Source organism: Sus scrofa, chromosome 9 (assembly GCF_054392235.1).
Source record: "Sus scrofa isolate SSC_HxYL_T2T_F1_AM1 chromosome 9, Sscrofa_HxYL_maternal_Yorkshire_Landrace_v2.0, whole genome shotgun sequence".
Lineage (NCBI taxonomy): Eukaryota > Metazoa > Chordata > Mammalia > Artiodactyla > Suidae > Sus > Sus scrofa.
Genome location: NC_139391.1, coordinates 51,992,445 through 52,013,723, shown reverse-complemented (window position 1 = coordinate 52,013,723; position 21,279 = coordinate 51,992,445). Strand labels below are relative to the sequence as shown.

The 21,279-nt window shown below is 39.9% G+C and overlaps 1 pseudogene; it reads right to left on the bottom strand.

Moving 5' to 3' along the window:
• Window positions 1-674: 674 nt before the first annotated feature.
• Window positions 675-1,689, bottom strand: LOC100524452 (olfactory receptor 8A1-like; annotated as a pseudogene).
• Between the last annotated feature and the right edge of the window lie 19,590 nt (window positions 1,690-21,279).

Below are 21,279 nucleotides of genomic sequence, written 5' to 3'. Positions count from 1 at the left end.
CTGAATTCTGCAGAAGGCAAGTATTTATGGAGTTCCAAAGGACAGAGTTCTAAAGGACAGAGTCTCCTTCAAAGACAAGATAAAGAAGGACTTATGCATTAATCATGTTATTCTATGAACAGCTGCACTATGTCCTAAGGATATTCCCTTTGATATCACTAAGAAGATAACCTCTTGATATTGCCTATGCCTGTTCCTGCCCGCTAATCTTGTCACCTTCCTTAATTCCGCTAATAATAATCTCATCACCTTCTGTAATAAAAGTCATGTGGGCTAAAGCCTAGGTATCTTTGTTCTGCAGAGCAGATTGCCAGATTGTCACCTGGTCCCTCACTTTCCAAATGTAAGAGTCTGTGTATTTTGTTACTCTGTGCCATCCCTCTTCCAGGATTCCCTGTTGCCCTGCAGTGCTGGACGTGGCACTCCCCCAGCCCAGTTACCACTAGTTTGTTTTCTATTTCTGAGACTAAAAGCTTAAAATTTGTGTCCAACTAATGTTAAAACAGAGTTTATCAATTGGCTCAGAATAGAGAAAATGGATCCCAAATAAATGACAGCATCAACTTGAAATCAGCTAGTTTCAAACAGAAATGAGAGTAGAGAGAGGGAAGGAAGGAAGAGGGAAGGAGGAAGGAGGCAATCACCCAGCCATGCAGAGAAGGGACTGGTTTCCATCACAGGAACTTATTTTTAAGTTGATTATTAATTGAGAAGGAAAAATAACATTTGCATCAATTAAGTTTTCCTCTCAGAGTTTTCTGCATGGCAGCCTTTACTTCCTTATTCCTCAGGCTGTAGATGAGGGGGTTCAGCATGGGGATGACTGGTGTAGAACACAGAGGCCACGTTCTCCTGGGCCAGGGAACTGGCTGTGGAGGGTTTCAAGTACATGAATGCTGTTGTTCCATAGAACATCCCAACTGCCATAAGGTGGGAGCTGCAGGTGCTGAAGGCTTTGGACCTTCCCTCTGTGGTGCTGATGTGGAGGATGCTGGACAGGATGAAGGCATAGGAAATGAGGACCATTAAGCCAGTGACTACAATGTTGAATCCAGCCAAAAAGAAAGTTGTCGTCTCAACATCATAGGTGTTAGAGCAGGAGAGCTTCATGAGGGGAACAATATCACAGAAGTAATGACTGATGAGGGGCTCACAATAGGGCACTTTCAACATCATGCCAGTCTCTATGGTTGAGCCAATGAGCCCCATGGCATAGACGGTGACCACCAGCAGGGAGCAGACTTGATGAGACATGACGGTGTTGTAAAACAGAGGTCTGCAGATGGCGACATAGCGGTCATAGGCCATCACTGTCAGCATGTAACACTCAGCAACGACAAACACAATGAAGAGGTAGAGCTGGCACATGCACCCTGTGTAGGAGATGGTGTTCTTCTCTGACACAAAGTTCACTAGCATCTTTGGGGTAGTGACAGAAGAGTAGCAGAGATCCACGAGTGACAGATTGCTGAGGAAGTAGTACATGGGGGTGTGAAGCTGAGCACTCAGCCAAATCAGTGTGATCATGCCCAGGTTCCCTAGCACGGTGATGGAGTAGATCCCAAGAAAGAGGAGGAAGAGGGGGAGCTGGAGCTCTGGCCGACTGGTTAAACCTCCAAGAATGAACTCTGTGACTGTAGAGTGATTTTCTGTAGCCATTCTCCTCTGGTTGGGGACCCTGTGGGGATGGGAGAGAGGATCTCTGTGAAAGGCTGCATGTTGCACTCCTAGGTGAAGCTGGTTTTGAGCTGCTGGGGCCAGATAAGCGATCCCAGGTTTCTTCCTGATGGATGCTCCCCTAATCCTGCTATTTGCTTTGGGAGGAAGACCAGATCCGGGGTCTTTGAAAGGTCATGGAGATGAGAGGACAAAGGGGGCAAGATCTGGACCTTTTACCACTTTCATGGTTCTCAATATCCTAGGCCACGGTTCTTAGAGTGTAGTCCCTGGACCAGCATCACTGGCACCATTTGAAGATGTTAGAGATGCAAATTCTTGGGCCTCGCCCTAGACCTGTCAACTCAGAAACTCTGAAGATGGGGCCTAGAAATCTGTATTTTACACTCTCTCCAGGTGATGCTGATGTATGCTCAAGTTTGAGAACCCTCACCCTATAGGTAAGAAGCAGTATATTTCATATCTTATGGTTGGGGATGTATTTTGCTTCAGAAATGAAATTCCCTTGTCATCCATGCAAGTCCTAAGTATTCACTGAATGTGAGCCTATGAATACTTTTCTCAAGGTGATGCAGTGTCAAGGTGATATGTTAGTTACAGGTGTGTCACTGAGTTACAAGACAATTTCTGTAGGTATCTGAAAGATGAAGAAGTTAGTAATACAACTTCCATAGGGGACTGTAAAAAATAATAATACACATTTAGTCTTTGTTTTCAAGAACTCAGTTCCTATAATAACGTGAGTTGTCATTAGGTATCTGGAATTTGTTCTTTATTTTTCACCAGATTTCAGACCCTAAGGCCATGGTTCTCGATAGTGGCTGTATATTATAATCACCCGGAGTACTTAAAATTATTGATGGTTGTGTTGTACCCACAGAGGTTCTGATTAATGCATTTGTGGTGAAGCCTGGGCCCTGGGCCATAGTACAGTCCAGAGTAAGTGCTCAACTGATACTTTTATTATTGTCATTGTTATTTTGTTATTTTTATTTTCAGATTTTAATATCAAACCATGGCCCCATGGTCTCCCTAGTGACCAAGTATTCAAATCATAGACATGGCCCCAGGAAGCATAGATATAATTTATTGAACTTTTGGACATATAGCATAGATTTTATTGCCAGTTTTTCAGATGCATTAAAAATTTTATCAAGGCAGTATATATGCCTTGTAGAAAGTCAGACATACAGATAAGTGAAAATAAAATACCATTTTCCTGCTCCTCGGAGACTAACAACAACAATCATTCTTGTTTCCTTTTTTTTTTTGTCTTTTTGCTATTTCTTGGGCCGCTCCCATGCATATGGAGGGTCCCAGGCTAGGGGTCGAATCAGAGCTGTAGCCACCAGCCTACGCCAGAGCCACAGCAACGCAGGATCCAAGCCGCGTCTGCAACGTACACCACAGCTCACGGCAATGCTGGATCGTTAACCCACTGAGCCATGGCAGGGACCGAACCTGCAACCTCATGGTTCCTAGTCGGATTCGTTAACCACTGCGCCACGACGGGAACTCCCAGTCATTCTTGTTAAAACTTATTTTCGGAGTTCCCATTGCAGTGGAAATGAATCTGACTAGGAACCATGAGGTTGCGGGTTTGATCCATGGCCTTGCTCAGTGGGGTAAGCATCTGGTGTTACCATAAGCTGTGGTGTATGTCGCAGATGCGGCTCAGATCTGACTTTGCTGTGGCTGTGGTATAGGCTGTGGTGTAGCTCCGATTTGACCCCTAGCCTGGGACCCTCCATATGCCCCGGTGCGGCCCTAAAAAAAAAAGCAAAAAAATATTATTTTCAAGGTATATATGTATTATATGTATATAATAAGCATATATGTATTTTTTCAAAAACATCTTGTATCCTGCTTTTTAATACATAACACTCTAAAATAGTGTCTCATTTAATTCCTATAGTAATAATAGCTGTGGCACTAACTATATTTCTTTTTCTTTCTTTTCTTTTTTTTTGGCTAAACACACAGTATGTGGAAGTTTCTGGGCCAGGGATTGAACCCATGCTACAGCGGTGACAATGCCGAATCCTTAACCCATTGAGTCACCAGGGAACTCTTTGTAGTTTTTATAAGTGTAAGAGTCTTTAAATCCCTAGGAAGTGGTGTGAAGAGAAGAAATTCTGCATTGCTTTTTAACCTCACATGCTAAATTATTGGTGGTTAAATTGTTAATTCACAATAACTTCTATCAGAGGTAGTTAAGATTTTTGAGTATTATTTCCATTTATTGAAAAAGAAAAATATCTTCTAGGTAGCAACAACAGGTTAAAAGTATCTTGCATATCCCCTTCTACTCAATCTTCACTTTTTTATTTTCTTTTAGGGTGGAACTGGAAGGATATGGAAGTTCCCAGACCGGGGTACAACTGGAGCTGCAGCTGCAAGCCTATGCCACAGCCACAGCAATGGCAGATCTGAGCCGCATCTGTGACCCATGCTGCAGCTTGTGGCAATGCCAGATCCTTAACCCACTGAGCAAGGCCAGAGATCAAACCCGCATCCTCTTGGACATTATGTTGGATTATTAGCCTGCTGAACCACAATGGGAACTTCTTAAAACAATAACAAACACAGACAATCCATCTTGAATATACCATTATCAGAATCAAAGGGCTCTCAGAGCACTACAGAGTGAATAGCATTCACCTAGTGCAGTGCAGATGGGAAAATCCTAGACAGCAGTGATTTAATTATTTACTCCCACAATCATCTAATACTATCAAATGGGGAAACTATGACCCACATATTTGCTATCAGTTGCTATTATTATTACCTATAGTTCTACCAGACCATCTGAGGCTCAGGATTGCTACTGAGAAGAATAGAGCACACTAAGAAAAAATACTGAGAGAGAAGGTAAACTTTTGGTTGAAAATAGCCTGCAGTAGAAACAGGAGCCATGGAAGAAAGAGTTTTGTCATACAATTGCTTCAAATATGTAATTAAATACCTGTGCTGAATAAAAATGAAACAGAACCTCTTGGAAATTTTTGGGGATGCCTTGGTTTCACCAGTCAGGATATAAATATTAAAAGTGAGAGAAACATTCAGATTTATATCAAGGTCTTCTATTTACCCAAAGGGGCCAGCACTGTCATAATAATAGGTCATTGAGATTGGAGACTTGGGGGTCTGTTTATATACATATGAGCAGAACTCCTCCTGGGATGCAGTCACTTCAGAGACTGGAGTCCTTAGGAAAGGAGCAATTAGAGTCTAGATTTATACCTGTGCTATGAATCATGTCTTTTTGTCTCCCAGGTGTGTTAATTTTCCTGTTACTGGGAAAGTCAACTTGCAGATTAGCAAACTTAGAGTATAATGCGCCATTCAAATATTTTATGACCAATAACCTCACACTGCCACCATCATCACCACTGTAACCATCACTACAACCACCTCCCTCATTATCATCAACATCATCATCAGTTACTATCATTACAGTTGTTACTCATCATTAGTTATTCACCATGGAGCACAACTCACTAGGCTTAAAAAGTTTATTTTAAAGGGGTTTAAAAACAAATTTCAATATTTTAAGAAAACCAACTGTATAATTTTAGTAACGGAATGTTAATTTAATTTTTTTTTATTATTTTTTTTTGTCTTTTTGCCATTTCTTCGGCTGCTCCCGTGGCATATGGAGGTTCCCAGGCTAGGGGTCGAATCGGAGCTGTAGCCACCGGCCTATGCTAGAGCCACAGCAATGCGGGATCCGAGCCGCGTCTGCAACCTACACCACAGCTCACGGCAACGCTGGATCATTAACCCACTGAGCAAGGGCAGGGATCCAACCCGCAACCTCATGGTTCCTAGTCGGATTCGTTAACCACTGTGCCACGATGGGAACTTCGGGAATGTTGATTTTAAAAGAATGCTAAATTTGTCACTCTGCTGCTGCACCTGTAGATTGATAGTGTAGAATGGCAGGAGGTTAGAGAGGCATAAGGTGAACTTACAAGAACATGTCACTCATATATTCTCTCTCACAAGGGAAATATTTTTATAAGAATATGTGCTTTTCAGAGTTCCTCTCGTGGCTCAGCGGAAATGAATCTGACTAGCACCCATGAGGATGCAGGTTTGATCCCTGGCCTCACTCAGTGGGTTAAAGACCCAGTGTTGCCGTGAGCTGTGGTGTAGGTTACAGCCGCGGCTCGGATCCTGCGTTGCTGTGGCTCTGGCATAGGCCGGTGGCTACAGCTCCCATTCGACCCCTAGCCTGGGAACCTCCATATGCTGCCAGTGCAGCACTAAAAAGACAAAAAGACAAAAAAAAAAAAAAAAAAAAAAAAAAAAAAGGAATATGTGCTTTTCAAGAATACATTCAGTAATATATCATGTAAATGTTGCTAATGAAGATTTTTATTTTTTTGCTTTTTAGGGCTGTACCCGCGGCATGTGGAGGTTCCCAGGCTAGGGGTCAAATCGGAGCTACAGCTGCTGGCCTACACCACAGCCACAGCAATGCCAGATCCGAGCCGCATCTGAGATCTATACCACAACTCATGGAAATGCCAGATCCTTAACCCACTGAGTGAGTAACCTCATGGTTCCTAGTCGGATTTGTTTCCGGATTTTCAACTCTGGTGATGAAGATTTTTACATTAAACTTTGTTCTCTTGAGATAACTGGAGATTCACAGGAGGTGTAAGAAAACTACATAGAGAGATCCTGTGTACCCTTATGCCATTTCTTCCACTGGAAAAATTTTACAAAATTATAGTACAATATCACACCCAGAGTACTGCATATTGTCATAAATAGTCTACTGGTCTTATTCAAAATTCCCAAGTTTTATTTGTACTCGTGTGTGTGTACATTTACTTCAGTGCAATTTTAGGACATACATAGATTTGTGTATCCACCACTACAATTTGGTTAAAACACATTACTTTCACTTTCTAATTTGCAAAATAATAATTTGGTTTCTTATTATTCTCCAAAGAGGACTCATTATTTTCTTTTAGTATCTTTATATGCTCACTAATTTAATCATATTTTATGAGTTTCAGTCCATTGACATTATTATCCATTTGTTGCTCAAAATTTTCTAACTTTGGCCTGCGGAACTCCTTCAGTTTGTCTCTTGAGACTTTTGGACATAGTACTTCTAGTTTCTAATATTATTTACTATCTGATGTGACAAGATGTTCTGAGCTCCTCTCATGCATCCATCCTTCAGTCCAGTACTCAACTGTTTTCCCCAGGAACTTGGTTTCTTTTAGTGGTGAAATGGTGTTTCAACGCCAAAAATTAGGTGCCATAGAGATTAATTGCTTCTGGGTTAGTTATTGTTTTTAGTCTTTTCAAAAAGATCTTGGGGAGTTCCCGTCGTGGCGCAGTGGTTAACGAATCCGACTAGGAACCATGAGGTTGCGGGTTCGGTCCCTGCCCTTGCTCAGTGGGTTAACGATCCGGCGTTGCTGTGAGCTGTGGTGTAGGTTGCAGACGCGGCTCGGATCCTGCGTTGCTGTGGCTCTGGCGTAGGCTGGCGGCCACAGGTCCGATTAGACCCCTAGCCTGGGAACCTCCATATCCCGCAGGAGCGGCCCAAGAAACAGCAAAAAAAAAAAAAAAAAAAGATCTTGGGCATTACCATCGTGGCGCAGTGGAAATTAATCCAATTAGGAACCATGAGGTTGCAGGTTCAATCCCTGGCCTCATTCAGTGGGTTAAGGATCTGGTGTTGCCATGAGCTGCGGTGTAGGTCGCAGATGTGGCTGGGATCTGGTGTTGCTGTGGCTCTGGTGTAGGCCAGAGGTTGTAGCTCTGACTTGACCCCTAGCCTGAGAACTTCCATATGCCGGGAGCGCAGCCCTAAAAAGCAAAAAAAAAAAAAAAAAAAAGAGAAGATATTGAACATGTGGACTTCGTGATTCTCATAATTTTACTAACATATGTTTTGATATTCATTCTTCAGCAATTTTCTTAGGTGTGATGTTTCTTCTCAATATGTCAAATATAAAAAATATATATACATTTAACACTGAGAAAAGTTGCCTGAATTATAGTTTTTATTATTTATTCTGTATCTTGCTTTGGTTATCTCCTTTGTGGCTCCTCCTTACCACAGATGAGATCGTCTGTTCTTTGAATCTACATTTGTTACTTCCCATACATTTTTTTTTCATTTCTTTTCCCTTTTCACCTTTTTTTTCACCTTCTGTTTCTCCTGAAGTATTATCTATTGTGTTTATTTGCTCTTCTATTACTTCTAGCTGAGTTTAATTTCCTAAATTATTTTTTCTTTTATTTCTAGTAATTTCCTGAGTTATTGCATAATTACGGAGTTTTTCAAATATGAATTTTGTTGCTCTACCCTACCTTGTATTCATTCATTTGTGGGCATGTGTTATGGATTGAATTGTGTTCTCTCCATGAGCCATCCAGCATTAAGTAATAAAAACTGGACATCATATATAATATTACTGTTTTTAGACACTGGAAAACAGTGATGGTAAATTATGGTCCCAGACAGAAGAGGAACAAATAAAGTGAGCCCTCTATTCAACCTGAATCTTTATCTGGAGACACATTCTAGATCATGGCCCAAGGAAGATTTTTTTGGTAAACAAAGCACACAGGAAAAGATCAGGAGCAGAGGAGAGTTCTGGGAGACTGAAATAGCTGGAATGGGTAGTGAAGCATATTGAAGCTAAAGAGAAACAACCCCAGAAATCTGTATATATGCCTTTGAGTCTTTGTCTCAGTTTTGTCTGGTCTGTGCAAAGATAAAACTTTATGAAGCTGGGCAAAGCCAAATATCTGGAAAATTTAATTAATTATCAGACCTCGCACAGGACTGTGATGTTTGTGTTACAACCAGTCAGTAAGGAGATCTCTTTGAATGCCTCTAGCATTTTGTACAGGGTCCAGAAGGTTTATGTCCTGATATTAGTGCCAAGCACTGCTAAAATAAAAGTTTGATTTGTACTAACAAAATTTAAATAAAGCCTCAAAAGCATCAAGATAATCTACAAGTAGTTTAATTGTATATCAAAACAAACTTTAAGACATTTTAAAGAAAAAAAAAAAAGGCAAGTAGAGGTCAACAAATGTCCAGGATCCAATGAAAAATTTCTAGATATTCAGGTAAGCAGGAAAATTTGAAGAAAAGCAGGAGAAAATATGTATCAGTAGAAATATCAGATCCAATGAAATTAAGACAAGAGTTTTTAAACAGCTCTTATAAATTCACCCAAGGATTTAAAGGAAGATATGAACATAATGAAAAGAAAAATGGAAGGTATAAAAAAGAATGAAACAGTACTTTTATTTATTTATTTATTTATTTATTTTTGTCTTTTTGTCTTTTTTGTTGTTGTTGTTGCTATTTCTTAGGCCGCTCCCGCGGCATATGGAGGTTCCCAGGCTAGGGGTTGAATCGGAGCTGTAGCCACCGGCCTACGCCAGAGACACAGCAACGCGGGATCCGAGCCGCGTCTGCAACCTACACCACAGCTCACGGCAGCGCCGGATCGTTAACCCACTGAGCAAGGGCAGGGACCGAACCCGCAACCTCATGGTTCCTAGTCGGATTCGTTAACCACTGCGCCACGACGGGAACTCCCTGAAACAGTACTTTTAAAGATGAAAAATATGAAGTAAAACCTTACTGAAAGGCTTAATAGTGGATTAGCCACTGAAGAAGAAAAGATCAGTGATCTTTTAAACTATTAAAATGAAACCCACAGGAGTTCCCGTTGTGGCTTGGTGGTAACAAATCCAACTACTATCCATGAGGATGTGGGTTCGATCCTGGCATTGCTCAGTGGGTTAAGGATCTGGGGCTGCCATGAGCTGTATCATAGGTCACAGACTTGTCTTGGATCCTGCATTGCTGTGGCTGTGGTGTAGGCCAGAAGCTACAGCTCCCATTCAACCTCCAGCCTGGGACCTTCCAAGTGCTGGGGGTGCAGCCCTAAAAAGACAAAATAAATAAATAAAATGAAACCACACAAAAAAATGAACAAACTCAATAACTTATAGAACATTATCAAGTGGTCTTACAGCTTGGTAATTAGAGTACCAGAAGGAAGAGAAGAAACAAACAATATTTTAGACACAATGGGTATAACATTTTATACTTGATGGATGGATATAGGGATGATAAAAGAAGTACAAGATACTGGAGTTCCCGTAGTGGTGCAACGGAAACGAATCTGACTAGGAACCATAAGGTTGAGGGTTCGATCCCTGGCCTTGCTCAGTGGGTTAAGGATCCGGCGTTGCTGTGAGCTGTGGTGTGGGTCGCAGATGCGGCTCGGATCTGGCGTTGCTGTGGCTGTGGCATAGTCCAGTGGCAACAGCTCCAATTTGACCCCTAGCCTGGGAACCTCCATATGCCATGGGTGCGGCCCTAAAAAAGACAAAAGACCAAAAAAAAAAAAAAAAAGTACAAAATATTGACAATTATTTGCAGGGTGTTAGGTATATGTGTGTTTAGCAAGCAATTCTCTTTCCTTTGTATTTGTTAAATATATTTTCACATAAAAAGTTATAAATTAAAAGAGATAATAGATCCAAGGCAAAAGCAAAGACTTCAAAACCTCTGGAAGAAAAAAATTTTCATGATGTTGGTATAGGTTAGGAGATTTTAGAAGAAGCACAAAAGCACTCATTATAAAAGACAAAATATGACAATTCGACTTGAAAGTAAAAACTTCGGAGTTTCCATTGTGGCCAGGAAACGAATCCCACAAGGAACCATGAGCTTTTGGGTTCGATTCCTGGCCTTGCTCCGTGGGTTGAGGATCTGGGGTTGCCGCGAACTGAGCAGTGGATCTGGCATTGCTCTCACTCTGGCGTAGGCCAGCAGCAACAGCTCCAACTGGACCCCTAGCCTGGGAATCTCTGTATGCCGCCGGTGCAGGCCTCAAAAGACAAAAAGACAAACAAACAAACAAAAAAACAACTTCTGTTGTTTGAAATAGACTATGAAAGATATGAAAAGACAAGACACTGGGTGATGATAGTCAATGTCAAGGGACTTGTATTCAGAATACATAAATAACTTTTAAAACTCACTAATCAAGAAGATAAATAACTAACTTAAAATTGAACCAAAAAATTAAGAATGATGTTTCAGGAGTTCCCGTCGTGGCGCAGTGGTTAACGAATCCGACTAGGAACCATGAGGTTGCGGGTTAGATCCCTGCCCTTGCTCAGCTGGTTAACAATCCGGCGTTGCTGTGAGTTGTGGTGTAGGTTGCAGACCCGGCTCGGATCCCGCATTGCTGTGGCTCTGGCGTACGCTGGCAGCTACAGCTCCAATCGACCCCTAGCCTGGGAACCTCCATATGCCATGGGAGCGGCCCAAGAAATGGCAAAAAGACAAAAAAAAAAAAAAAAAAAAAAAAGAATGATGCTTCACAAAAAAAGAATTCCAAATAATAAGAAAATACATGAAAATATGCTCACTATCATCAGGTGTCAGGTAAATATAAATTGAAAACGCAGTGACCTAATACGGTGTACCCACCAGAGTTGTTAACATTTGAAAAAAAATGACAATATCAAGTTTTTGTTGAGAATGTAGAGCAAGTGAACCTCTCATAAACTGATGTTACCACCCCTTTGTAAACCTGTTTGTTAGTTTTTTAATAAACTTGCCTACGGCCAAAAAATTCCACTCTTAGATATTTATTCAAAACATAAATGAAAACATATGTTCACAAAGAGTTCTGTACATGAATGCTTATATTTCTTTTGTTCATAACAGCCCAAGCTGGAAACAATCCACTCTCCATCACAGCAAATGGATAAAAAAATTTGTGGATATATACAGGCAATGGATTACTATTAATTGATAAAAATAAGTATATTACTGATACACAGAACAATATGAAACTTCAAAATCACCGTGCTATGCAGAAGATTCTTATCAGACATAAAAGAGTATATTTTTGAAGGATTTTATTTATATGAAATTCTAAGACATTAGGCCAAGCTAAGCAATATTTACATAGAATAAGTTAGTGGTTGATTGAGTTCAGGGATAAAGGATATATTCTACACTTGAATAATTCACTTAACCCCATTTCTCTTATTGTAAATAATAGATGACCTCACAAGAATGCGAGCATTGTCTGATGTTGAGTGTTAAGATGCTGTCACCTCTTTTCTTAAAAAAAACCCCAACATTTTATTGAGGTAAGATTGACATTCAAAAAGCTGTATTTAAGTTCTTTGTATACTTTACAGATTAAGCCCTTGTCAGTTGTATCATTTGAAATTATTTTCTCCCACTCTGTAAACTGTCTTTTTGTTTTTTATTTTTGTTTTTTAAATAGGTTCCTTTGCTGTGCAAAAGCTTGTCAGTTTGATTAGGTACCATTGGTTTATTTTTGCTTTTAGTTCTGTTGTTGTGGGAGACTGACCTGAGAAAACATTTCTAAGGTTGATGTCAGAATGTTTTGCCTATAATCTCTTCCAGGAGTATGACAGTGTCTTGTCTTCATTTAAGTCTTTAAGCCATTTTGAATTTATATTGGTGCATGGTGTGAGGATGTGTTCCAGTTTCACTGATTTGCATGCAGCTGTCCAGGTTTCCCAGCACCATTTGCTGAAAACACTGTCTTTTTCCCATTTTATATTCTTGCCTCCTTTGTTGAAGATTAATTGACTGTGGATGTCTGGGGTTTATTTCTGGATTCTCTAATCTGTTCCATTGGTCTTTTTTGGTACCAATATCACACTCTTTTTTTTTTTTTTTTGTCTTTCTGTCTTTTCTAGGGCCGCACCCACGGCATACAGAGGTTCCAACACTAGGGGTCTAATTGGAGCTATAGCTGCCAGCCTACACCACATCCATAGCAATGCAAGATCTGAGCCACATCTGCAACCTACACTGCAGCTCACAGCAATGCTAGATCCTTAACCTACTGAGCAAAGCCAGGGATCAAACCTGCAACCTCATGGTTCCTAGTTGGGTTCCTTAACCACTGAGCCAGGATGGGAACTCCCACACTGTCTTGATTACTGTGGCTTTGTTGTGAGAATTACGCTTCCTTCTTGATTTTTGTTCCTCAGGATTGCTTTGGCAATTCTGGGTCTTCTATGGGTCCATATAAGTTTTTGGATTGTTTGCTCTAGTTCTATGAAAAATGTCATGGGGAATTTGATAGGGATTGCATTGAATCTGTAGATTTCTTGGTATTCCCATTGTGGTGCAGTGGAAACGCATCCAACTGGGAACCATGAGGTTGCAGGTTCGATCCCCGGCCTTGCACAGTGGGTTAAGGATCTGGCGTTCCCGTGAGCTGTAGTGTAGGTCGCAGATGTGGCTCGAATCTTGTGTTACTGTGGCTGTGGTATAGACTAGTAGCTGCAGCTCCGATTCAACTCCTACCCTGGGAATCTCCATATGCTGCAAGTGTGGCCCTTAAAAGCAAAAAAAAAAAAAAAAAAAAAAGAAAAAAAAAAGAATTTATAGATTGCTTTGGATAGTACAGCCATTTTTACCACAGTAATTCTTCCAGACCAGGAGCATGGAATATCTTTCTATTTATTTGAATCCTCTTTAATCTCCTTGATTAATATTTTATAGTTCTCAACATATAAGTCTTTCACCTTCTCGGGAAGGTTTATTCTGATGAAGGAGGTGAAACCTTAATAGACATTTCTCCAAGGAAGATATACAGATGGTCAAAAAGCACATGAAAAAATGCTCAACGTCATTAATTATTAGAGAAATGAAAATCAAAACTACTATGAGGTACCACCTCACTCCAGTCAGAATGGCCATCATTAACAAGTCAACAAATAACAAACGCTGTAGAGGATGTGGAGAAAAGAGTACCCTCTTCCACTGTTGGTGGGAATATAAATTGGTATAACCACTATGGAAAACAGTATGGAGGTACCTCAGAAAACTAAGTAGAGAACTACCAGGTGACCCAGCAATCCCACTCTTGGGCTTATATCTGGACAAAACTTTCATTGAAAAAGTCACATGCACCTGTATGTTCACTGCAGCACTATTCACAATAGCCAAGACATGCAACCTAAATGTCCATTGACAGATGATTGGATTAAGAAGATGTGGTATATAGACACAATAGAATACTACTCAGCAATAAAAAAGAACAAAATAATGCCATTTACAGCAACATGATTGGATCTAGAGACTCTTATACTAAGTGAAGTACATCAGAAAGAGAAAGACAAGTACCATATGATATCACTTATATCCAGAATCTAATATATGACACAAATAAACAGTTCCACAGAAAAGAAAATCATGGACATGGAGAACAGACTTGTGGTTCCCAAGGGTGAGGGGGAGGGAGTGGGATGGACTGGGAGTTTGGGGTTAATAGATGCAAACTATTGCATTCGGAGTGAGTAAGCAATGAGATCCTGCTGTACAGCACAGGGAACTATATCTAGTCACTTGTGATGGAACATGATGGAGGATAGTGTGAGAAAAAGACTGGGTTACTTTGCTGTACAGTAGAAACTGACAGAACACTGTATGTAAATCAAGTATAATGGAAAAAATAAAAATTAGAAAAAAACCCCAAAGGTGTATTTAATACACACAAGTTGATGAGTTTGGTGATAAGTGTACACTTGTGAAACCATCACCACAATAAATGCCATAAATAAACACATCCATCACCTTCAAAAGTTTCTTCCTGCCCTATCTATCTAATCTATTTACTTATTTTTTTCTTCTTCCATTTTTATTTTTATTTATTTTTTCCATTTTTAAAAATTACTCAAATGAATTTATCACATCTGTAGTTGTATAACGATCATAACAATCTGATTTCACAGGATTTCCATCCCACAGCCCAGGCACATGCCCCTACCCCCCAAACTGTCTCATCCGGAGACCATAAGTCTTTCAATGTCTGTGAGTCAGCATCTGTTCTGCAAAGAAGTTCCGTCTGTCCTTTTTTCAGATTCCACATGTCAGTGAAAGCATTTGATATTGGTGTCTCATTGCATGGCTGACTTCACTTAGCAGAAAACTAAACATAGATCTATCTACTTATTTAGATAAGATCATTCAATATAAGATCCACCCTATTGGTAAAATTTTAAGCATACAATACAGTATTGATATCTATAGGCAAAAAAGGAGACTCTTTGAGATTTCGGCTGTGTGGACTTCTCAGAGGACACATCTCAGAACCTATTTCTTTCGTTTCTGAGGATATGAAAAATGAATGAGTATGAAACACACATTCACACAGCCTTCTCCTCTTTTTAGGAAAACACTATGCCACCCGTAATAAGGGAAAACACTACCCTGAGAAAGCTGAAATAAAATTCATCTTGAATTTAATATGAAGTCCCACAAAGATGGTCTTCAACATATACATTTGAATTCACTTTAAAAAAAGATGCTTTGTAAAACTGTAATATGAGGGACACACACATCTTATCTCAACTGTGGGACTTGCCAGTTGGGGAGGGAAGCGGCTACTGGCAAACACAGGGACAGGGTCACCTCTGTGCACAGCAGGCACAGTAACCTTCTCAGACTTGGTGGGAGGTCCCTGTCCTCGGCCCTTCTCTGGCAGTACCCAACCCCAAGGGGTGATCAGATCCAAGGGTCTGTACCTGCTTCTAATGCTCTTCCCAAGGCCCATCCCCATTTGCTAAAGGGAGACCAGACAGCTGGTTGTTCACTCTGAGAGTGAAGGATGGCTGTGTGCAGGGACATGGACCGAGTTCTTGTGGAGTGGGACAGTATGGGGGTAGTGAGAAGTGGACGGGGCAAGCTGTGGCTGTGGGCAAGGGGCACAGGGACCATGGAGAGCCTTCCTTTAGGATTGTGCTATGGCATGAAATTTTTAGAATTCTGAAATTTCTTTCTTTCTTTTTTTTTTTTCTTTGACACATCTGCAGCATGCACAAGTTCCTGGGAAGGGACGAACCTGAGCAACAGCAGTGACAATGCCGAATCCTTAACTGCTAGGCCACCAGGGAACTCCCTGAACTTTCACATTTGGACTTGGCCCTCCAGCTTGTAATATAGGTATATCCATCAGGGTAGGAAGAAGTATTTAACATTTTGTTAATGATATTTTTAACTTCTAAATATTTAGAAAGTCTGGAGTTCCCGTCGTTGCTTGGTGAAAACGAATTCAACTAGGAACCATGTGGTTGTGGGTTTGGTCCCTGGTCTCGCTCAGTGGGTTAAGGATCCAGCGTTGCTGTGGGCTGTGGTGTAGGTCACAGATGCAGCTCAGATCTGGTGTTGCTGTGGCTCTTGCGTAGGCTGGCAGCTGTAGCTCTGATTAGACCCCTAGCTTGGGAACCTCCATATGCTGCAGGTGTGACCCTAAAAAGACAAAAGACCAAAAAAAAAAAATTTAAATGTTTAGAAAGTCTTTCCTTAGGCCCCACAATGTTAAGGGCAGGCCGGCCTGTCTTCTTACCCAGCAATTCACTGGGAGCTCTGATCCAGGACCTCTTGAGGGAGTTGACTGACAGGTGTGCACTCATGGGTGGGCCCTGGAAAAGGAAGTTTTTATTTCTGTTTCTCTTTTGCTCACTCCCTCCTTCCATGCATCTCATCTCTCTGGGTAATCCTTCTAACCTGCTTAATGTGTACTTTATTAATTACGCCTTCTTTTTCTAAATGCATTTTTTTCTGGTTTGTGTCCATGTAATTCAAATATGCGCAAATGATATTGAGTTTTATATCTCATTATCTTTCTTACTTTGCTCACACGGAGCTATAGCTCTCTGCTATACAGCCTAGAGCCAATCCTCTCCTAACTGCTGCAAAGTTTCCACTACAGTTGACCTATTTACTGGCACAGAGGTGGGTGTAAAGAGATATCTTGTTTTATTTTGCACTGTTCTGATTAGTAATTGCTTTGAGCAGATCCTCATATGCTCAGTGGCACTTTAGGCTTTCTCTTCTGTCAATTGTTCTGTATACATCACCCATTTTTTTTTTCTGTTGGTCTTGAGTTTCTAATATGTGCTAGTTAGATATCGTCTATATTTCTATTAACTCTGTCCATGGTGTCCTTTCATGTACAAAAAGCCTAATTTTTGATAGAATCAAAATCACTAGTTTATTTGGCTTTACACTTTCTCACCTTAAGATAACAAAGATACTTTTCTGAATTTTTTTTCTAATTAGAGGGATCTGTAGTGGTAGAGGTCTTATTTTTGGCTTGAAAAAGTTCTGGAAAAATAGACACATAGAAATGTCTCCCTTGATATCTATTATAACTTCCTCTGGTCAGGTTAGAAAGCTAAAAATTATGTATCGTGTAGTCCCCTGTAACTAGAGCTATAGATGTGAATTAATTTCCACCAATTAAATGCTTTTGTGTGAGATATGAAAGATGTGCGTGAGTTGTTGCTCAGTCTTTACTATATATTAGAATGTCCAGAATGTTTATAAAATAAAGATTTCTGCCCCCTCCCCCAGTAATTCTGTAGGTGTGGAGCAAGAACTCCAAATCTGCATTTCTAGCAGATGTCAGGTGATGATCAATATTAGGCTTTAGTTGTTTATTTAGCGATTTTGTGCATATGAGAGGCAATTTTCATGGTGGCACTTGTCACAGTAGCAGCTGGAGTTTCTTTGACCTGTAGTTCAAATCTATCGCGAGGTCACTTTGGAGGTACCTCACCCCTTCCGTATTAATTCAAATATTGTAATTCAATTAATACTCTGTATTAATTAATTTCTGAGTATTAATTCAAATACTGTAATTCAATTAATACTCTGTATTAATTCATTTCTGGGTTATACCTGTTTCCTATGATAAACCACTGAGTGATACAAAGAATACCAAAACTAGCTAGAAATTACAAGAAAATGCTTGTAATCCTTTGCACTAAATCACTAAATCAGGGTGCTGAGTTTAAAACATATATCCTTGATGTTTTTATAAAGCAAGAGGAGTGGGGAAAACTTTGTTTCATTGCCATTGGATTTACTGAGTCAGGTTGGTAGTAGATGTGTCAGTTAATTAAGCAGGACAAAAGACTCTGCAGCAATGTGTCATCTGGGGTGACCCATCATTCTGTTTTGCCTGGGACTGAGGATTTCCCAGGATGTGGAGCTTTCAGTGCTAAAAATGAGCCAATTAATCTAGTGTAATCTTTCCTAAGTTATATTGAAGAAATGGCCTATAAATGGGAAGAAGCTAGGGCAGATGATAAAACGCCTATCTGAGGAATTGATTTCAGAAGGCATTTGAAACTGGAGAGTACAATTAGGTCAGGATTGATAGGCTGTTCAAAGGAAGTGCCAGCCTAAAGTAAAGGGATGTTTGAAAGCCAAGAGTGTGGGCTCAGGAGTCAATTAGACTTAGGATTGAATTCCAGTGTTTTTGTTTACTTAGCTGTGTGACCACGAGAAAGCTACTAAACCAAGTTTACACAGTGAAAAGGGGAAAACAATAGTACCTGTTATGAGGTGTAATTTAAATAACGATTATAAAGTATTTAGAAGAGTTGTGTGGCTCGGAACAAGCATCCAAGAACTTAGTGGTTGGCATTATTATTAATTCATTAAGGAAATCATATAAAAAGACTTGTAGAAGTTCTTGGGTAGGAATTAGTAGAGAGAAGTGAAAGAGAAGAGAGGAAGGAGTCTAGAAATGAAAGGCCCTGGTTATTACTTCTTGGTGACTTTCAAATCCACCTCTCTGCTTTTTGTGCTCCCAAGTGCAAAAAAGTAGGAATTGGGTTAAATAATATTTTCTACATAGAGGATAATAAAACAGTGAGAGTTTTCAAACTCAATGCCAAAATTTAAATTTTTTATGGAAGCATAACTGATTTACATTATATTAGTTTCAGGGTACAACAGAGTTAGTCAATATTTTTATAATTAACACCATTTAAAATTACTATAAAGTAATAGCAACATTTCCCTGTTCTGTATAATACATCCTGTTGATTATTCATTTTATACATTGTAGTTTTTTTTTTTTTTTTTTTGTCTTTTTTTGTCTTTTTGCCATTTCTTGGGCCGCTCCCATGGCATATGGAGGTTCCCAGGCTAGGGGTCGAATTGGAGCTGTAGCTGCCAGCCTATGCCAGAGCCACAGCAACAGGGGATCCGGGCCGCGTCTGCAACCTACACCACAGCTCACAGCAACGCCGAATCGTTAACCCACTGAGCAAGGGCAGAGATTGAACTCGCAACCTCATGGTTCCTAGTCGGATTCGTTAACCACTGTGCCATGATGGGAACTCCCATTTTATACATTGTAGTTTGTATCTGTTAATCTCCTGGCAATAACTTGTCTCCCCCCAAAACCACCAGTTTGTACTCTATATCTGTGAGTCTGTGAAAGTGTAATATTTATGTTAAATTTCAACTAAGACAGTAGATTTTTTATTACTCAATAAATTTATTACATTTATAGTTGTATAGTGATCATCACAGTCCAATTTTATAGGATTTCCATTCCACACCCCCAGTGTATCCCTAACCCTGAAACTTGTCTCCTTTGCAAACCATACATTTTTCAAAGACTATGAGTCAGTATCTGTTCTGCAAAGAAGTTCATTGTGTCCCTTTTTTCAGATTCCACATGTCAGTGAAAGCATTTGATATTGGTGTCTCATTGCATGGCTGACTTCACTTAGCATGATAACTTCTAGGTCCATCCATGTTGCTAAAAATGCCAGTATTTCCTTGCTTTTGATGCCTGAGTAATACCCAATTGTGTATGTGTACCACATCTTCTTGATCCATTCCTCTATCAATGGACATTTAGGTTGTTTCCGTGTCTTGGCTATTGCAAATAGTGCTGCAATGAACACTGGAGTGCATGTGTCTTTTCAAGTCATGGTTTTCTCTGGACAGATGCCCAGGAGTGGGATTGCTGGATCCAATGGTAGTTCTATTTTTAGTTTTCTGAGGAATCTCCATACTGTTTTCCACAGTGGTTGCACCAATTTACATTCCCACCAACAGTGTGATAGGGTTCCTTTTTCTCCACACACTCTCCAGCACTTAATTATTTGTAGACTTTTTGATGATGGCCATTCTGGCTGGTGTAAGGTGGTACTTCATCGTGGTTTTGCCTTGCATTTCTCTAATAATGAGTGATGTTGAACATCTTTTCATGTGTTTTTTGGCCATCCGTATGTCTTCCTTGGAGAACTGTCTGTTTAGATCTTCTGCCCATTTTTTGATGGGGTTGTTTATATTTTTGGTATGGAGCTGCAGAAGATGTTTATAAATTTTGGAGATTAATCCCTTGTCAGTCGATTCATTTGCAAAGATTTTTTTTCCCATTCTGTGGGTTGTGTTTTCGTTTTGTTTAGGGTTTCCTTTGCTGTGCAGAAACTTTTAAGCTTGATTAGGTCCCATTTGTTTATTTTTGTTTTTACTGTCATTACTCTAAGAGGTGGGTCTGAGAAGATGTTGCTGTCATTTATGTCGGAGAATATTTGGCCCATGTTTTCCTCTAGGAGTTTTATAGAATCTGGTCTTCTATCTAGGTCTTTAGTCCATTTTGAGTTTATTTTTGCGTATGGTATTAGGAAGTATACTAATTTCATTCATTCACATGTTGTTGTCCAGTTTTCCCAGCACCACATATTGAACAGGCTGTCTTTCCTTCATTGTATATTCTGGCTTCCTTTGGCATAGATTAGTATAGTCTGAAGTCCAGGAGCCTGATTCCTCCAGCTCCATCTTTTTTTTCAGGATGTCTTTGGCTATTCTGGGTCTTTTGTGCTTCCAGACAAACTTTAATTTGAGTTCAAGTGCTGTGAAAAATGTCCTTGATAATTTGATAGGGATAGCATTGAATCTGTAGATTGCCTTGGGTAGTACAGTCATTTTGATAATACCGACTCTTCCAGTCCAAGAGCATGGTATGTCTTTCCATCTATTTATGTCATCTTTGATTGACTTCTTTCATCAGTGGCTTATAGTTTTCAGAGTACAGGCCTTTGGTCTCTTTAGGTAGGTTTACTCCTAGGTATTTTATTCTTTGGATGCGATGGTAAACGGAATTGCTTCCCTAATTCTCTTTCTGATCTTTCATTGTTAGTATATAGAAATGCAGTCAATTTCTGTGTATTAATTTTGTATTCTGAGACTTTGCCAAATTCATGGATGAGCTCTAACAGTTTTCTGGCAGAGTCTTTAGGATTCTGTAGGTATAGTATCATGTCATCTGCAAATAGTGATAGTTTTACTTCTTCCTTTCCAATTTGGATTCCTTTTATTTCTTTTACTTCTCTGATTGCTGTGGCTAGGACTTCCAAACTATGTTGAATAGTAGTGGTGAGAGTGGACATCCTTGTCTTGTTCCTGATCTCAGTGGGAATTCTTTCAGCTTTTCACCATTGAGAATAATGTTCACTGTGGGTTTGTCATATATGGCCTTTATTATGTTGAGGTAGAGTCCCCCATGCCCATTTTCTGAAGTTTTTTTTTGTTTTTTATCAGAAATGGGTGTTGGATTTTGTCAAAGGCTTCTTCTGCATCTATTGAGAGGATCATATGGTTTTTATTCTTCAGTTTGTTAATGTGGTGTATCACATTGATTGATTTGTGGATATTGAAGAATCCTTGCATCCCTGGGGTAAACCCCACTTGATCATGATGTACAATCCTTTTAATGTATTGTTGGA